The 19691-nt window shown below is 34.6% G+C and overlaps 1 protein-coding gene across 1 annotated transcript in view; it reads left to right on the top strand.

Moving 5' to 3' along the window:
• Positions 1 to 19691, top strand: part of LOC150099518 (uncharacterized) — a 160837-nt gene that overhangs the window by 116603 nt on the left and 24543 nt on the right. The window lies entirely within an intron of this gene.

Raw genomic sequence — 19691 nt, 5'->3', positions numbered from 1 at the left:
AATCGAATCCCAGACATATAGATTTCTAACCGTGTTAAAGTGAGGTTTTTAAAGACTGTTTCAGAGAGGATTTTTTTTTTTTTCCCCATTCAAAAACAGGCCAACAGTCATCTCAAACACACAATGAACCTAATAGACGTAATACATTAATGTGGCATTAAAACTAATATGAAATATCATAGCAAGAAAACTAGTCATCTCTTACTGTAATAGACTAATAAGGGGCTAAAGGAATGGTTTATTAATATCAAAAGTTTGTTAGTAAATAGCATTGGTGCTATAATTCAAATAGCACTAATAGTTTGTAGTGAGTGAGTTTCCTATATAATTTACTCACACTAGCAAATAATGTTATAACAAACTGACTCAATACATCTCTTGAAAAGAATTTCATGCGATGCATTTAACGAAATTTTGTATGGGTTTTCCTAAAATATATCTCTTGAATACAGTTTTATGTAACATTTTACATAGAGCATATTTAAATGTGGTTATTGTACCATGGTAGAGCTTTTCTGTTGGCATTATGTCAAGATGGCATAGAGCAGGCACCAATGCAAAAGTGTATAAAAATTTTCATTCTTCTCAAAATTATATAATTTGCCTATTGAAAGATTGCTCTTTGGGGTATCTGATAATTATCATTTAGATACTTTATATACACAAGAAATTATATTCTTGTTTCTATCCTTTACTTATGTGTAACCAGACAAAAGTTTGCATGAAGTATCTACACAACTAGGCTACTGGTTGTGATACAACTAGTTTGATGTACATTTTTCAGCCATAATGTACATCAAACTTCCTTTCAGACATGTATTTTTTCTGCATTATGAGAAGGATCACTATCCAGGCCAGTTTTTACCTTTATTGGAGTCTCATCAGTGAGAGCTAGACCCATGGAGATGCTAAAAGTTAAATCAATGCAGAAGTCAGATTTTCCATATACAAAATTGTATTTTGTATATGGAAAATTGTATTATCACTATATTATTAAAATACTCTGGATCAGAGATAGTATTGTTGAAAGTTTTTTTTTTTTTTTTTTTGCTTGATTAAATAGTACATTATACTGGACGAGAAATTACCGTATTTGCCGGCGTATAAGACGCACCCCCTTTTTTGTACACATTTTTTAGGGAAAAAAAAACTTTATCACTGAATATCATAATGAATTTATAGTATTTGAAATATAAAGTAATAAGTAGGTCTACTTTCAACAAATACCTAATACGCAATCACATGTAGCTTGTATGCATGTAGCAATGCCGACATTTTTCAGCAATAATTTGCCAAGAAATTTAGAGAAAATTTACGGCAGAAATTTATCACCATTCAAAACAACCGCAACAACAATTGGAAAGTTTAAACTAACGGGAACACAGCTGCGATCGTCGATGACAGCGCATGCGCATCCACTGAACTCTGCTTAATTGGGATGCTCTCACACACTGCAAGAAAGAAATTGCATAACCCAGAAATGAAAGTTCTAAAAAACTGAGTATCGGTGTATAAGACGCACCCTGTTTTTCAGACCTATTTTCAAAGAAAAAGAGTGTCCTATACGCCGGCAAATATGGTATATCCTTGTCTACTGAAGCAATTGATGTGTAGTCAACAGCTTCTAGATACACGTAGCCTAATCATAAATATACTTCACGTTTTTATTTGCTTGCACTTCGTTAAAGGATTAAAACAAGAACATAATTTCTCTTGTATAATGTAAAATTCAGGTAATCCTGTATTTTGATGATTTTTGCACCATTTTAGAATTAAACTGTTTTACAAGAGTGGTCTGAAAAATTCTCGGCCTCGACCATAGATGGCAACACTATCAGCAAGATTTTTTTTTTAAGTTGGTACATCTGTCATAAGCATCCATGTGAAATTGCAAGTCATTCTATCACGTAGTTTTTTTTATATAGCTGTGTGAAGCAAAAGTGTTGTCTGTATCCCTTGAAATGGATAAAATTGAGTATCGTGCGGTTATAAAATTCTTCGTAAAAGAAGGTTTAATGCCAAAAGAAATTCATTCGAACTTCATAAAAGTTTATGGAGACTCTTCTCCTATGTTTTCAACAATTAAGAAATGGGCTGCTGAGTTTAAACTTGGCCATACCAGCCTTGAAGATGATCCACTTGAAGGACGTCCAAAAAGCATAACAACATCAGAAATCATTGATCAAGTGCACGATATGGTATTGGATGACTTGCGAGTCAAAGTGCGTGAAATTGCTGAGACTATACGCATTTCAAAAGAATGTGTAGGATATATTTTGCATGAAGAATTGCAAATGAAAAAGCTTTGTGCAAGATGGGTGCCACGCTTGCTCACAGCATATCAAAAACACACTTGCATGAAAATCTCTGAACAAGTACTTGGAGTGTTTTAACAAGAATAAAACTGATGAGACCTCAATAAAGGTCGAAACTCTGGGTAGTGGCCTCTTGCCCTTTAATGCATAGCATCATACATCTCCTCAAGGAGATGGGCTTTGCATTAAGGGTAAATATTAAGAATAGTAATCAGAGCTTATTCCACCTTTACCACGAGTTGCCTAGACTTGTACTACTTTATGGGTCACCTAGACTTGCAATACATGCAGGTGCAAACTTGACTTATTTGTCTGTTTACTTACTTGGGAAATGGAGTAAAAACTGATATGTAAAAACCGAAATTCAGGTTTAAAATAGCTTGGCATCTTTAACAAGAATAAAACTGATTTTGTGCATCGATTTATTACTATGGATGAGACTTGAATTTACCATTACACACTAGAATCCAAACAGCAGTCAAAACAGTGGACAGAAGCTGGTTGTTCAGTGCCAAAGAACACATATTCAGTTCCATCAGCAGGAAAGGTCATGTTTTGGGATGCTAAAGGCATTTTGTTTATTAATTATCTTGAAAAGGGTAAAACAATAACTGGGGAATATTATTCCGATCTTTTAACCAGACTAGATGAAAAACTTCGTGAGAAAAGACCCAGTTTGCAGAAGAAAAAAAAATCATCTTTCATCAAGATAATGTACCTGCCTACAAAGGTGTTTTTGGCAATGGAAAATTAAGGGATCTGCACTTTGAAGCGTTGGAACATCCACCCTATTCCCGATTTGGCTCCCTCTGACTTCTATCTCTTCCCAAAACTAAAACTCTTCCTCGCTGGTCAGCATTTTTCTTCAAATCAAGAGGTGATTTCAGCTGTAGAGGGGTATTTTGCAGATCTTACTGAGAACCACTACAGGGATGGGATAATGGCACTGAAACACCACTGGAATAAATGTTATTAGTCTTGAAAAATAATTTTTTCAAGACTAATACAGGATTTATATTACAGGATATAATTTCAGTGTATTATTAATTTTATTATTTTTTTATGGTAATGCAACACTGTAAATGCCATTTTATACTCTGCTCTCTAATGTATTGTGTCTTGTAATAATTAAACAAATGAAATTCACTTATCTTTTCTATAAAAAGTAAAAATAAAAAAGTAATTTAAGTTCTAGCTTATTTTATGAAAACCTTTAATTCATTTTTGCACAGCGATCTGCATTATGACAACATTATGGAGAATGCCATCATATTGGATTAATAAGTTTAATTTAAAATAAACCAAATTCGACGTTTCAACTTTCACGTTACAGTAATTATCTGGAGTACACACACACACACACACACAGAAAAAAACAAATAATATTACAATACATATAGAATACCAAAGTATTACTAATTTGGCAATTGTTGATCTAATAATCTAACCTCTGGCACAAACTTTATATATGACTGAGGAACAGTTCGAGCTCTGTAACTTAGTTGGTACAGTTGGCATAGATGATGATGATGCATAGATGGGATTCAAACCCAGCTAAGATGCAAAAAACCTTTATCAGGGCTTTTCAACTGAAGATAAGTTAGTTGGTCTATACTGAGGTTGCAGGGTTTTTTGTTGCTCAACCAGGCAAACCAGCCAGTAGAATATGCAATTTACAGACAAAGAATACACATAGGCATAGGGCTAATCATGTTATCATGGAGTTATGGTTACGAAATCCAAGGATGCTTGTAAAGGTCGCTAGCACTTTAGTGCTAGCGACCTTACAAGTTTAATGATTATGATGAAGAACAATTTCAGTCATTTGCTAACTTTGAAAGATTATGGTTCAATGTTGAATTGAATTTAAACGGTATTGATGCGAATACAGATTGATAAGAAAATAACTATTTATTAACTTAAAAGCTAATATTTTGCTGGTATTATATCCAGCGAAATATTTAGTCTTGTGTTGCACGTTGCAATTACTTATACTAGCCCCACTGTTACACCGGATTGTGGTTGTCACGCATTTGTAACAAACTTTGTTTGTCTGCTCTGAAGATGCTGAATATAATACCAGGGAAATATTAGCTTTTAAGTTAATAAATAGTTATTTTCTTATCAATCTGTGTTCGCATCAATACCATTTAAATCCAATTCAACATGTGTGACGAACACATAAGCCTATCCACATGGTTTAATGTTAGCAGCATTGCTGACTTCCTAATTATTGTAACATATTTGTATCATTATTTACAAATAATTATTTGTATTAAGTCTGGAGTCCTGTTATTTAAATTAAGAAATATTGTTACCATTCCTGAAACAGATCACACCTCTGTTTCAAGAGGATAACAGTATGTCTTAATCTAAATAACAGGATTCTAGGTCAAGCAAGTCACAAATGATCAGGACTTTAGGTCTTAGCAAACCTCCAAATCCCCAAATCTAGGACTCTAAGTGCTAAATAATATACAAAAAGAAGATGTTATTTGTATTGAATAAGGTTTCATGCTTGTGTAAAATAGGCGATTTTTTAATTATTTTGTCTTTTTTTTTTAGAAAATTCATGCTTTATAGTAGATTAGTGCCGATTTTTATTGCGTTTTGTATATTTCGTAATTTTTTTTTTTTTTTTTTTTTTGAGGTATTGTGATATTCAGTAATGTTGTAAAATGGCACAGAAATGCGCAAGAATCGGGCAGCATCAGCGAAATGGAATGTACAGTGAAGTTGAAAACAAGAAGGCTAGTCATACTGAAAAGAAACTTGAGAGGATTTTGAAAATGAATTAACCTTTGCAATTGCAAAATTACAACTGATTATTAGACAGATGATTGAGGTAAATTCCTTTAAATGCCTCTTGACTTATTGCACAAAGTCAAATAATAAAAGAATCTTCTGGTTCCCATCTGCCATACGGCCACGGGAGGGTAGCTAAATGCTACCATTCTAGGGAGAGATGATTATGAGCAAGGTGGTTTCCCATTGCCTTCCTTGCCGTAAGTATTTATGACTGTAACCTGTGTGTTCACGGGGCCGGTTTGCCTGCTTGCGAGATGAAAAACCCCAGATAAACTGGCGGAAAAAACCCTGCTGCCCACGCCCAAGACCGGCTAACTTGGCTATGGCTGAGGAAGATCCTTAAGCTCCTCACGTCGTGGATGGGAATCGAACCTAGGACACTCCTTCCCCAGGCATATGGTTGCGAAGCGCAAAGCCACTAGGCTAACCGCATGGACACAATAAAAGAATAAAATAATAATTATGATTTTATTACAAAAATAATAAAATAAACAAAGTAAAAATAATAATAAAAAGAAAAGAAAAATTAAAAGAGACATAAATTCTAGTAGAATGATTTAACTAATAAGTTCAGTATGAGAGAGAACAAGAAAAGATGGTTGGAAGAAGTGAAGAGTGACAAAGTGAAAATTGTTAGTATATCACCAAGATATGACAGAATTGAATTAAGAAGGAAGGACTGTGATGATGGCAAACAATATGATGTGTAGAAGGTATGGTGCAAATTTTTCGATGTGTGAAGTAAGTTAGAGGAAGAACAGATTTGTATAAAGACAGCTTGTACTTGAATTACATTTGGTATCAGGAGTTCGGAGAAATTAGTAATTGGTATTAGACCTAAAAAAAATTCTGTTTTGTCCAATCTGCAGCTATTTGCCAGTTGACAAAATCTATTCACTATGGCCGAGCGTATTTGCTGAACCCTGCTTAAAATTATCTTTAACATTCAGTGATGTCATTAAATAAATTAAAGAGCTCCTCTTTATTAAACATTTTAAAAATTTATGAATTCAGTTTTTCTAGTGCACACATATACACAAACTATTCAGTTGTTTTGGAAAACTCCAGAAGACCCTTGGCAGTTTATGATAGCTTTCTCTCTCTCTCTCTCTCTCACACACACACTTTTTTTTAACATAAAGAAAACATCAGAAATTAAATTTTAAGAAAAACTTGCCCTATCCTGAGAGACTGTGCAATTTCACTTAATGATCTGTTTCTTTTCTTCTCTCAAGAATACCAGTAGAATTAAATACCTTTGCCAGTAGAATTAAATACCTTTGCTTTGAATGTGGAAAACTATTAAATACACTAAAGAGAACTGTAGCTCTTGAAAAACTGCAGAAGAATACTTCATTTATGCTAAGTATTATAGTCTAATGAAAGTTAATTCATTTTATTTAGCAAATGAGCACTGAAACATGTTGATATGCGTATATATATGTATTAATGTGTATTAACATTTCAATCTTCATTTGCTAAATAAAATGAATTAATTTTCATTAAACTGTATTCAACCTTTAAAATAAAAATATAGAGGCCTTTAGATTAGGGGTCAGCAACTGCCGGCCCGCTGACCGCATGCAGCCCATAAAAGTTGACCACACTTACATGGCATGTGTCCTGCATGTTGAATTATTTAAGTAATACATTTTATAATATGAATAGTAAATTAAAAATAATTTCATACCTATACTTCGCGATATCTCCCGTGCAACTTGGAAATAAATACCAACAAAAGGAAACTTTTGCTGATATTATTGAAGAATTACAAACGGAATTTTCAACAAGATTTGTGGATTTTCATACAAAATAGCATCGAAATGCGATAATGTTTGAATGCTTTTAATGTCGACATTGATCGATGCTTACAAAAAAAAAAATTGAAAGGATTAATCAGTTTCGCAAAGATGATAGTCGCATTTGGAAGCACCTACATTTGCGAATAAGCATTTTCTGCCACGAGTTTTAGAAAAAATAAAATTTCTTCTCGACTGACTGATGAACATTTGCATGCTTCGATTTGAATTTGCACCTCAGGTTATAAAGTGGATCTAGATAATCTGGCTAAGGGAAAACAGTCACAAAAAGCACATTAAGCAGGGAGACATATGTACATATTGTGATGGATAGACTATATTACTTTGTTTTTACATGATAATAATTTTTCATTGTGTTTCATTTTCATACTTGTTTCATACCTTGTACTTTAAATATTTCTGTGTTTTTTAAGATTGACATAATAAAAATAACTTAAGTATTTTTTTTTTCACTCACTATTTTCTCTTAAATAAATGCTCGTGGCCCGATTATTAAAAATAAAAGTTGAATGTGGTCCGCGAATCTGAAAAGGCTGCCGATTGCTGCTTTAGATTATCGACCACTAGTTGAAAATCTGTCAATGAACAGTGGCTGTTCACTGTCAAGAAATATCAACAGAAATATGTTGAGCTCTCCCTTCCTTCGCACTGCATCCCTTCAAAAATAAATAAATACAAGTAAAATAATGATTAAAAAAATCATTTGAATCACTGCACAGCATAATGTTATATAATTTGTTCCAAGGCATTGCACTACACATTGCTGATTAAATTTATGAAATTTTTTTTCTACAGAAGACAAATAACATGTAAAATGATCTATGAGACAAATAACAGGTAAAATGATCTGAAGAAATAAAGTTCTCTCTCTCTCTCTCCTTATCTATACATAAAACAAGTTTTACACATCTGCTGTTATGTAATGGGTGTAATTCTTGAACTTAAGAATTCAGTAACTCCATGTGTTGCAATTCCAGTGAAATTAAGGAACTGCTGAAGTTGAGCTATACTTCATAATACAAATTTATCATCATCAAATTCTTGAACTTAAGAATTCAGTAACTCCATGTGTTGCAATTCCAGTGAAATTAAGGAACTGCTGAAGTTGAGCTATACTTCATAATACAAATTTATCATCATCAAATTCTTGATATGACCTTCAAGGTGCATATAGCATACTGTGATAGAACTGTATCATTAAGTTAAATTATTACTAATTCTTATCAACAAAAGCTAGGGGTCAAAGCATGATAAATAGGAGTAGATCTCTAAATAGCCTTTTAAAAATGTGGAGAACTAATTTGGCTTTTGACCTAATATCCAATTTTCATTTGCTCATGGTGTTCCTCATCATTAGATATACACCTGAATACTGGATAAACAAGGATAGGCTGGCAATTTGTGATTTACTTGACCAAACTGTATTCTGTATTGAGTTAAGCAAAAATAAGAATGATGGGATATAAACTTAAGTAACTTAGATTGCTTATATAACAGTAACATTTCTAAATCATAACATAAAAAAAATACACACACACACACACTACTTGGAAAGAAGTCAACAGACACCCCCATGTGCAAGGTGCATCATGCCATATAATGAGTTGCGTGTTTGTAGCTGGCATAAATTAGAGGAATACAATGCTCCCAAGTCATTGCAACTGTGTCCAGGTGAAATAACTGTAAGAAGGGTACTGACAAAGTTTGAAAGAGGCGTTGTAATAAGGTTGTACATCCATTTCACTCCCAACTTATTTATTCTTTGAACACTAGGAATACATTCAGATACCGCCTCATTTAAACACTTTTTCAAGAATTCCCATGCATTGCTGATATTTTTCCCATTCAGTAACAGATACCAAACATGACATGAGACCAAAGATAGTGTTCTGCTAAGTTTATCATAATTTCCAGCTTTGTAGTTCAGCATGTAACCTCTTCTAATGGGAACAATTAACATAGATACTTCCCAAGAAAGAACAACATGATCACTGTCACCAACTGGTAGTAAAATAGATTCTTAACAGAACCCCTTCTGACACTATGAACAAAAACACTCCTTGACCTTGAATTCTTTCTTTCACATGCTGCTCGAGAAAGTTGTCTCACAACAATTCAATAAATTCCTCTTTATTCTTATCATGACATTTCTCTTTGACCCAATCAATGTTTGGATAATTAAAGTCACCCATAATGATCACTTGTTAAGTACCCATAAGGTTAAATTGTGATGCATTTCTTCATCCCCCTGCAACTGAGCCACCAGGTCTGTAGCAACATTCTACCATTTATTTCATTTTGTTAGCCTCCACTTCACACCAGATAGCCTCAACCTCACTGCTACATGGGATATTGTTACCGCTATTGTTTTCTTGCATTTCTGCCCTAACTGGACTTAAGTCATCTGATATCATTAGTAGTATTCTCCCTCCTCTGCTATCTCTTCTGTCATTCCTAAAAATAGTATACCCATTACACTCAATCCCAGTTACCATATCTAATTCTGAGAGCCAGGTTTCACTAATGCCAACAATCTTAAACCACATCGTATTCAGTAAAGCAACGAACTAAGTCCTTTGTTTCTAATGCTCTAGGCATTTGTGTATAGACATAACATTCATCATCTAGCCCAGGGGTCGCCAAACTTCTTTGACCGTCGACCCCTTCAAGAGTTTCTTGAAGGGGTCGACGGTATTATAATATGTGAGTTTTTAGATTATTTATTTTATAGTTATATACATACAGTGTTTATTGTATGTATAATATAGTATATATTATTATATTACTATTACTACTATCACTAATATGTTGTTAATAATACTCTCCTTAATATGTTGTTATTATATATACTGGCCGAGAATATTTAACTTATTTATCTCTCCCGCTTTGGTTCGAATATTTTATGAATGGTGCAGTAAAAGAGATTCAGGCAAAACACAACTTTAGATTAACAAAAACAAACATTTAATTTAGAATCACAATTTACACTTAAGTTCAAATCACTAAGTAAGATATTATAAACATTTTAGCTCTCACAAAATTCAATTAACTACTTGGTAAAGCTCAAAGTCACAAAGTTCCTCAGTAACCGATTGCACAAATATCTCACAGTTTCTTAAGTTCCAAATACAATAAAAATTCAGTAACACTTCTTCTGAAGCAAACACTTTTACATCTACACTTCAGCTAATCTCTGCAATAGTTACTGTTAATATAAGGAAATTCTAGGATGAAATTCACACATATCTCTGCAAAGGAATATTAATTGTTGGAATAATCTTACCGATAATCTTCTTTCTTCATAAACTTACACAAAAACATTTTTTTTTTAACTGTAAACACCTAAACAGTATACGGCACTCATTAAATAAATCTTCTAAGCAATAACTGAATTAATCATTGGTCACTATACACATAAACAAACGTTCTTGCATGAAGTACTACTGATCACTCATGAATAAAGGCAACACACAATAATTCTTAACTTGAGGTTTTATATGCACAGTTGTTCATTCTTCCTGCATTCAATTAATTCTTTAGGCACTATAATTCTATACACAGCTATCCTTAAACTTCACAGCCTCTACTATTCTTTAGTAACTCCGTGCTTTATTTCGAGATTCTGTGTGTCCTTGAAAGGTCGGCCCTGAAATTAAATCTCAACTCTAGTATCGCTATTCATTCAGTAGTCACTCAACTGTCTTCTGTAGCTATAATTGTTATTCTACAACTTATTAGCTAACCGCCTCTCGACTAGTAGACTTTATTTAGCTGTTTGAGTGACTTGCCGACTCTCTATTATTGCACTGTGATTCCCGAATGCCGAATTAGAATATCCTCTGATTCCAACCGAATGCCAATCCTCTCTCTCTCTCTCTCTAATCTGTCTCCCTTCTATATTTGCAGCGTTCTTCCCTTTTTATATCCATCCTTCCCGCCTAAATTATTCTCGTGATTTCTTTCTAAAACTCTTTTCAATAAACCTTCTCTCCACGTGCTGTTCCAAAAACGTGCTCACTTACATAGGTCTCCATGACAACAAAACAAAACATAATAAAATTGAAGTATTGCATAACGCTAAACTTCTACAAATAGGAATAAATAAAGAATATTTACATTTCAATTAAAAATTAAAGTCATGGGAGGACTTTGGCAAGAATATAGAAAATAAATATCAAGAAGGTGGCAAAATATTCTGGAGGTTGGTGAAGAAGCTTAGGAATGGAGGAAAGAGTGCTGTAAAAGGAATTAGAGATGATAAAGGTGACATAAAAACTGGAATAAAGGATATCCTTGAAGTATGGAGTAATTACTTTGAAAAACTGCTAAATGAAACAAGCAGTGATGACAGCACAGTGATAAAAAACACTGACCAGGCATGCAGTCAGGAATACATATCCATACTTGAAGTAGAAAAAGCCATCAAAGGCTTGAAATGTGGAAAGGCAGCAGGAGTAGATGATATTCGACCAGAAATGCTGAAGTATGGTGGTATAAGAGTCTTACAGTGGCTGCACTGCATAGTTCAGAAAGCCTGGACAGAGGGACGAATTCCCGATGATTGGAGTAGAGCTCTCATAGTACCCATATATAAGAAGGGAAATAAAACTGAATGTGAGAATTACAGAGGTATTTCCCTACTGAGTGTTCCTGGCAAGATCTATGCAAGTATACTTGAGAAACGATTGAGAAGAATTGTGGAAGAAAAGCTTGGTGAAGAACAAGCTGGATTCAGGCCAAATAGAGGCTGTCAGGATCAGATCTTCACTTTACGACAAATAGTCGAGAAAGCATGGGAATATAACAAAGATCTGTATTTAAGTTTTGTCGATTTGGAAAAGGCATATGACAAGGTGTCAAGAGAGAAGCTATTCAATACGCTGCAGTTATATGGTGTCAATGGGGCATTATATCAAGCAATACTTAGTCTTTATTTGAGTTGTGAGTCAGCAGTTAGAATTGAAGGAAGTACAGGAAGATGGTTTAATGTTAAATCTGGTGTGAGACAAGGATGTACATTATCCCCTCTGTTATTCATTATCTATATGGATCACATTATGAAGGAATGTGGTATTAAACCTGATATCAAAATTGGAGATGTTAATGTCAGCTCTTTGCTTTATGCGGATGATGTTATACTTCTAAATAAATCCGCTACAAGTCTGCAAGATTCTCTGACTAAATTGAATAGCTGTTGTAATAGATATGGTATGAAGGTCAGCAATAAAAAGACAAAGACAATGAAAATAGGCAGAATCATTGAAAATGTCAACTGTGTTGTGAATGGAGAACCTGTGGAACAAGTAAAACATTTCAGCTACTTAGGCTTTTTACTGAAGATGGTAAACTAAATATAGAAATAGACAACAGAATCAGCAAAGCTGGTATCGTGGGAAGTCAATTGAATAAATTCATATGGAATAAGAAAGAAATTAGTCGGAACACTAAATTAGCTGTATACAAGACTGTGTTCAAACCAATTTTAACTTATGGATCTGAGAGCTGGGTCAGAAGTAAAACACTTGACCAAAGACTAGAGACCGCAGATATGAGAGTCCTGAGAAAGATTAGAGGCGTGAATGAACAGATGGCATCAATGGCAATATCATATTAAAAATGAGGATATTAGGAAAGAACTTGACATTGTCAGCATCCAGGAATGCATTAGCAGAGCTAATCTCAGATGGTATGGTCACCTAAATAGAATGGGAGAGGAAAGATTAGCAAAACAAGTGTTCTCTGCCAGATTGGCAGGAAAACGACCCAGAGGAAGACCAAGATATAGGTGGATTGATACGGTACAAAGTGCCTTAGACGATAGAAATATAAGATCTGATAATGTTGGAGTCTTGACAAGTAACAGACTGATTTGGAGGAAAATTGTAGATAGGAAGTTAGTAATGATGTAATTTTTTCATGTAGTACTGTCATATCCTGTACACCCCTTGAGGGTACATGGCAGGAATTTGATGATGATGACATTTCAATTAATGCGCAGTTATATCAAATATGAATTCTATATTAACATAGAATTAAGCCAAATAGCTTGATAATATTTTAACACAGAGTTTTTCTACTATTAATACATATATTCTTGATTAAATAATTAAATATTAGATAAAATTAAAGGTAGTTATATGAATATTAAATTATAAACAAGTGATTTACATTAAATAATATTTACAAATGTAGCCTTTGCCATGGTGGATTATGTTGGATTCTGAGGAGAGTATTAATAATTTAAATTTCTCCTCATTCAGAATCCAACACTAGTAATATCACTGGTATTACTAGTGGTATTAATATCACCGGTATTACTACCAGCCCTTCTTAATTCTACAACATAGAGAAGTTTAGTTCACGAATGAATAACGATTGAATTATAATATGTATGTCGATGAATTTTAGAACATTAACGCTCACTTGCATGTCGATGGCAAAAATGAGACTGGTATCGAATACGTGTAAGTATAAGTAAATAAGCAATCGTGCACGTGTTGCCATCTATCTTCGGCCAGGTGGGAACCACGGACATCCGTTTATTGGTAAATACGTCATTTTGGCCTACTTGATTGGGCTCCGTAACTATTTTCATGACCTTGCTCCATCTTACAGGTCCTATTCATGCCACTGTTCCTATGATTCACTCTTAATTGCATTGTCATTTAGGATAGAGGTAATCCAAGTTAACCGAATTAAATATTACCCATACAATGATGTCTTATATTTTTCTATCGACCCCTGAGCCTGAATCAACCCCTTTGGCAACCACTGATCTAGCCTATTCTTATAATTGAGATATGCAATTTGGCCTAACATAAATGCGCGACATACTCAAAAGGTCTAATGAGCTCAAAGTATATATTTCCACCCTTTCACCAGGTGCATAACCTATATTCAAAGCCTTTCATATCTTTATCATATTTGCATACCATAGTTGAACTTTCACACACAATTTTCCCATTCTTCCCTTCATGATCTAGTTTCCCTGACTCTGCATTAGGCCTCATACCAATAAGTAATTTGTCCAGGCTCCTGATGCCTAATGAATTCAAGTGCAGGCTATCCCTCTTATACAAGTCTGTTCTGCCATCAAACACACTCCACATATTTAAAACTCGTATCTATTTCTTCTACACAGCCTGCACATGGAATCATTTGCTATCATTGTTCTCCTTAACTTGGTACTGTTGTATCTGGGTAGCAAACATACAATTTTTACTTTCTCATATTTCTCTCTCACTTCTTCCAACAGACCTTTCATATCTTCTCTCATACTATATTTGTTGCTACCAGAACTATCATCTCTTTTACTTTTCTTTTCTTTTCTTTTTTGATTACATTTGTCATATCTTTAATTTTTGCTCCAGGAAAACTGGAAATAGTGACTAACTTGGCAAGTTTTAAGATTGAATCACCATACCAAATCAGCTCTTTTTTCTTAGATTTTAATTGACTTACCTTGTTATTATTATGATTACCAAGTTCAGTGCTTTCCTACCTCCTCTTGTTCTGATCCTTTTTCTTATCCTGTCTAAGTTTTGTTAAACGTTTTTCAACTTTTTCTAATTCTCTGGTCGATTTTCTAATAATTTCTTTTAATTGGATATTTCCAATGTCAGATTATCCTTGGATAAATTATTGTAATCACTTCAGCAATGCTTTTGCTCATAGCACAAACGTTTTCTTCAGTAGTAACAACTTTAATTTGAGCTTTAGACACTGCCCTTTTGTGACAAGTTTTTGGCATCATTCTTAAAAGTAGTAAAAGTTAATATTTCTACAAATATGTTATTAAATGCTGTAATGCACTAAAAAGCTACAATAATATACTAAAAATATACCAATAAATCTAAGAAAATACTCAATAAATCAACAAAAATCACCAATCTTTCAGGAGCTTCCTAATAGTGTGACTTTTCACCCAAATAGCCTCAAACTCAAAAATTACACAATTACATCACAACATACGTGTAACTTGTTTTTTATGTTATATTATGTATCTAGAGGGAGAGAGAACTTTATTTCTTGCCTCAGAGAGTTTTACATGTTGTTTGGCTTCTGTAGAAAAAGAAATTCATAAATTTAACCAGAAACGTGTAGTGCAATCAGTGCCTTGGAGCTACTTGTATAACACTGCTGTGTAGTGATTCAAATGATTTTTATTATTATTATCATTATTTTATTTGTATTTATTTATTTATTTTAGAAGGGAAGCAGAGTGAAGGAAGGGAGAGACCAACATATTTCTATTGATATTTCTTGATAGTAAACAGCCACCAGTGAACACTGACAGATTTTCAACTAGAAGATGATAATCTAAAGGCCTCTATATTTTTATTTTAAAGGTTGAACTTTAAACACAGTTTAATGAAAGTTAATTCATTTTATTTAGCAGATGAAAATTGAAACATGTTAATACACACACACACACACACACACATACAGGGTGTTCGGGATAAATTTGACAGTTTCGTAAGGAAAAAGAAAATCTTCTTTGTATCTATTAAATTTAATGAATTGACAAAAAAACATTACAGCCAGAGTTAATTACAATACTATCAACAAGATTTACTCAAAATAACCACCATTAGCATCGATCACAGCTTCAATTCTGCTTCGGAACTTCGAACAAGCTGATGCTACAGTCTCCCTGGGAAGGGCCGCAAAAACTGTTTTAATTTTATCCATTAACTGGGCTTTTGTATTACTGGAAGTGCGATTGGTGTCTTTTTCAACTGCGCCCCATACAAAATAATCCATGGGGTTAAGGTCTGGGGAGTTTGGAGGCCAAACATTTGGACTGGTGAAGTCGTAGAAATTTTCAGACAACCATTTTTGACTTTTCCCAGAGGTGTGGCAAGGGGCCGAATCCTGCTGCCATACATACGGCCTACCATTGGCTACCCTTGTTATCCAGGGCTTGACTACAGTTAGCAACTCCACGAACAAAGCCCGAATTCCAATGCCAGGGTTCTTCAACACCTGTTCCTGCAGATTTGCGAGGAATTCTGCTGTACGAACGCAATCAGATCGTCTGCTAGGGATCTTTCTTCTTGCTACATCCTCGTAGTCACCATTGCAAGTCTCTAGTTCATGCCTGATTGTTTTTACTGTATTCAGGGAGCATTGGGCAGCAGTCGTAATATCCTTATTTTGATGGCGGGCACGAATCATCATGATACAAGTTATTCTCTTCCATGATTCAGGTGGGTTCCAGCTATCCATCCTTTCTGACATCTTGTATATGAATGAAGAAGGGTCCAAACTTTTAAATGAAGAGAAGTGTGTGTTAATACATGTAACTTACGGAAAAATATAATTAATTATAAATATGTCAAATTTATCCCGAACACCCTGTATATATATATATACAGGATTCCACATGGAATTCTAATCAGTAAATTGCAGCATATGGGAATGGACATAGGGTTGGTGAGATGGATAGGAGGGTGGTTGACGGAGAGATATCAGAGAGTGGTTTACTCGGGAGTAGAGTCCACAAGACGGCCTGTGACTAGTGGTGTGCCACAAGGATCTGTTCTTGGACCACTGCTGTTTAATTTGTTCATAAATGATATAGGAAATGATCTGAGAGCAACAGTTCATTTGTTTGCGGATGATGCGAAGTTGGGTAGGGCAATAGTGAATGCAGATGACGTCAAAATTTTGCAGGATGATTTGGATAGATTGGAGGTCTGGGCTAAGGAGAATGGATGTCAGTTTAATGTGGCAAAATGTAAGGTTATGCATTTTGGGGTGAAAAGATTGGCGGCAGTTTAATGCATTGGTGGAACCCTGCTCCAGGAAATTGATGAGGCACGAGATTTAGGAGTGTTGGTGGATAAGGAATTGAAATTTAGGGGACACATTGCAAAAGTGACCAAAACAGCTCATCAAATCACTTGGTTGCTGAAGAATACGTTGACAAGCAGAGACAAGCAGGTTATTGTTCCTCTCTATCGAGCCTTGATAAGACCCCATCTAGACTACTGTGCTCGGATTTGGTCACCTAGGTTTCTTCTTGATGGGGAGGAGGTGGAGAGGATCCAGAGGCGAGTGACCAAGATGATAGCAGGTCTGTGGAATGAACCGTATGAGAACAGGTTGAGGATTTGTGGGTTGCAAAAATTGGTTGATAGGCGGAGGAGGGGAGATATGATTGAGACATTCAAATTACTGAAGGGTTTCTATAAAATTAATTCAGAAGATATTTTTGAGAACAGGGCTGGTTGTGGGAGAACTAGGGGACATCCATGGAAACTGGGCAAAAGTGTGGTTAGTAAAGGTGTTAGAGCTGGGTTCTTTACTTTTAGAGTAGTGAATGAGTGGAATGCGCTCCCTGAGTCTGTAGTGGATGCTGTGACAGTGAATGAGTTTAAAGCGAGGTATGATAGATACTGTATGAATGTCAAATAGTTGTGATGAATATGATTTGGGGCCTCCCTCGATGAGTCTAATGACTCCCTGGAGTTGCCCGTAATAATAGTAATAGTAATAATAGTAATATGAGGGTGGTCTGAAAAGTTCTTGGCCTAACAATGGAAAAACGAATTTATAATTTCAGAATTATTTTTATTTTTGAACATAATCTCTCTTAAGACTAATACATTTATTCCAGTGATGCATCAGCGCCATTATCCCATCCCTGTGGTGGTTAAGATCTGCAAAATATCCCTCTACAGCTGAAATCACCTCTTGATTCGAAGAAACACGCTGACCAGCGAGGAAGGGTTTTAGTTTTGGGAAGAGAGATTCGAGGTCAGAGAGAGCCAAATCTGGGGAATAGGGTGGATGTTCCAACAATTCATAGTGCAGCTCCCTTAATTTGACCATTGCCAAAACACCTTTGTGGGCAGGTGCATTGTCCTAATGAAAGATGATTTTTTTTTATTTCTTCTGCAAACTGGGGCTTTTCACACGAATTTTTTCATGTAGTATGATTAAAAGACTGGAATAATATTCCCCGGTTATTGTTTTACCCTTTTCAAGATAATTAATAAACAAAATGCCTTTAGCATCCCAAAACACCGATGCCATGACTTTTCCTGCTGATGGAACCAACTTTGTCTTCCTTGGCACTGAACAACCAGCTTCTGTCCACTGTTTTGACTGCTGTTTGGATTCTGGTGTGTAATGCTGAATCCAAGTCTCATCCATAGTAATAAATCAATGCACAAAATCAGTTTTATGCTTGTTAAAATGCTCCAAGCACTGTTCAGAGATTTTCATGCGATGGTGTTTTTGATCTGCTGTGAGCAAGCGCGTGGCATCCATCTTGCGCAAAGCTTTTTCATTTGCAATTCTTCATGCAAAATATATCCTACACATTCTTTTGAAATGCCTATAGTCTCAGCAGTTTCACGCACTTTGACACTCATTGGTCATCCAATACCATGTCGTGCACTTGATCAATGATTTCTGGTGTTTTTACGCTTTTTGGAAGTCCTTCATATGGATCATCTTCAAGGCTGGTACAGCCACGTTTAAACTCAACAACCCATTTCTTAATTGTCGAAAATGAAGAAGATTGCCCATTAACTTTTATGAACTTCTAATGAACTTTTGGCATTAAACCTTCTTTTACAAAGAAATTTATAACCCCACGATACTCAATTTTATCCATTTCAAGGGATATAGACACCACTTTTGCTTCAGACGGCTGTATAAAAAAACTACAAAAAAAACTACTTAATAGAATGACTTGAAATTTCACATGGATGCTTATGACAAATGTACCAACTTAAAAAAATCTTGCCGATAGTGTTGCCATCTATGGTCGAGGCTGGGAATGTTTCAGACCACCCTTGTATGTATGTATGTATGTATGTATAACATGCTTCAGTCTTCATTTGCTAAATAAAATGAATTAAGTTTCATTAAACTATAATAACTTATTAAGCATTAAATGAAGTACAGGATGTCCACATTGGACTTCCCTAGTTTCAAAGAATGGTAAAAAATTGAAATGCAGAAATATGTAAGGTTTGGGTTGTTCAAACATTCCAGAGACTCTACACGTTTAATCCAGAATTTTATAGGTATTATTTCTGGGAAAATTCCCATGTTACTCTAAAATGAACCATTATTTTAACGACTAATATAGCCTACTTTTGTTTTAGGAGTGCCCCTTTTCTTACAATGTCATTGGTTCTTTACCCAGATCTTAGGACATTACTGAAGTGTTATAAAACTAATATATGAAGAATAATATAGGAGGAAAATTTGGACATGCCTTTTTGGATGTTGTTTTCTTATTTCTATTCGAGTAATGCCCTAAGATTTGGGTAAAGAGCCAGTGACATTGTAAGAAAAAGGGGCACTCCTAAACGAAAGTAGGCTGTATTAGTCATTAAAATAATAATCCAGAATTTTGTTTTTACAAAAACTTGGTGATTTCAGCACCATGGTCCATACAAGTAGTAGTAACATGTTGAAACTAGGGAGGTTCAATGTGGATACCCTGTATTCTTCTACAATTTTTTAAACATTTCTGTTTAGTGTTTTCACAATCAAATCAAAGGTATTTAATTCTATTGGCTGGTATTCTTGAGAGATGAAAAGGAACAGATCATTAAGTGAATTTGTATAAACTGTTAAATTAAAAAATTTTGGATTCTTGTCTATTGTGTGGGATAGAGTGTATAAAATGATGTTTTGTTAGGATGTTCACTTCACAGTCTGCTCAAGATAGGGCAGCTTTTTCTTAAAATTTAATTTCTGATGTTTTTCTTATGTTAAAAAAAAA

Source organism: Typopeltis vanoorti, chromosome 14 (assembly GCF_054136105.1).
Source record: "Typopeltis vanoorti isolate ZY-2024b chromosome 14, IOZ_Tvanoo_1.0, whole genome shotgun sequence".
NCBI classification, from domain to species: Eukaryota; Metazoa; Arthropoda; class Arachnida; order Uropygi; family Thelyphonidae; genus Typopeltis; species Typopeltis vanoorti.
The sequence above is the reverse complement of the archived record's forward strand: the minus strand, read 5'-3'. Positions and strand labels throughout refer to the sequence as shown.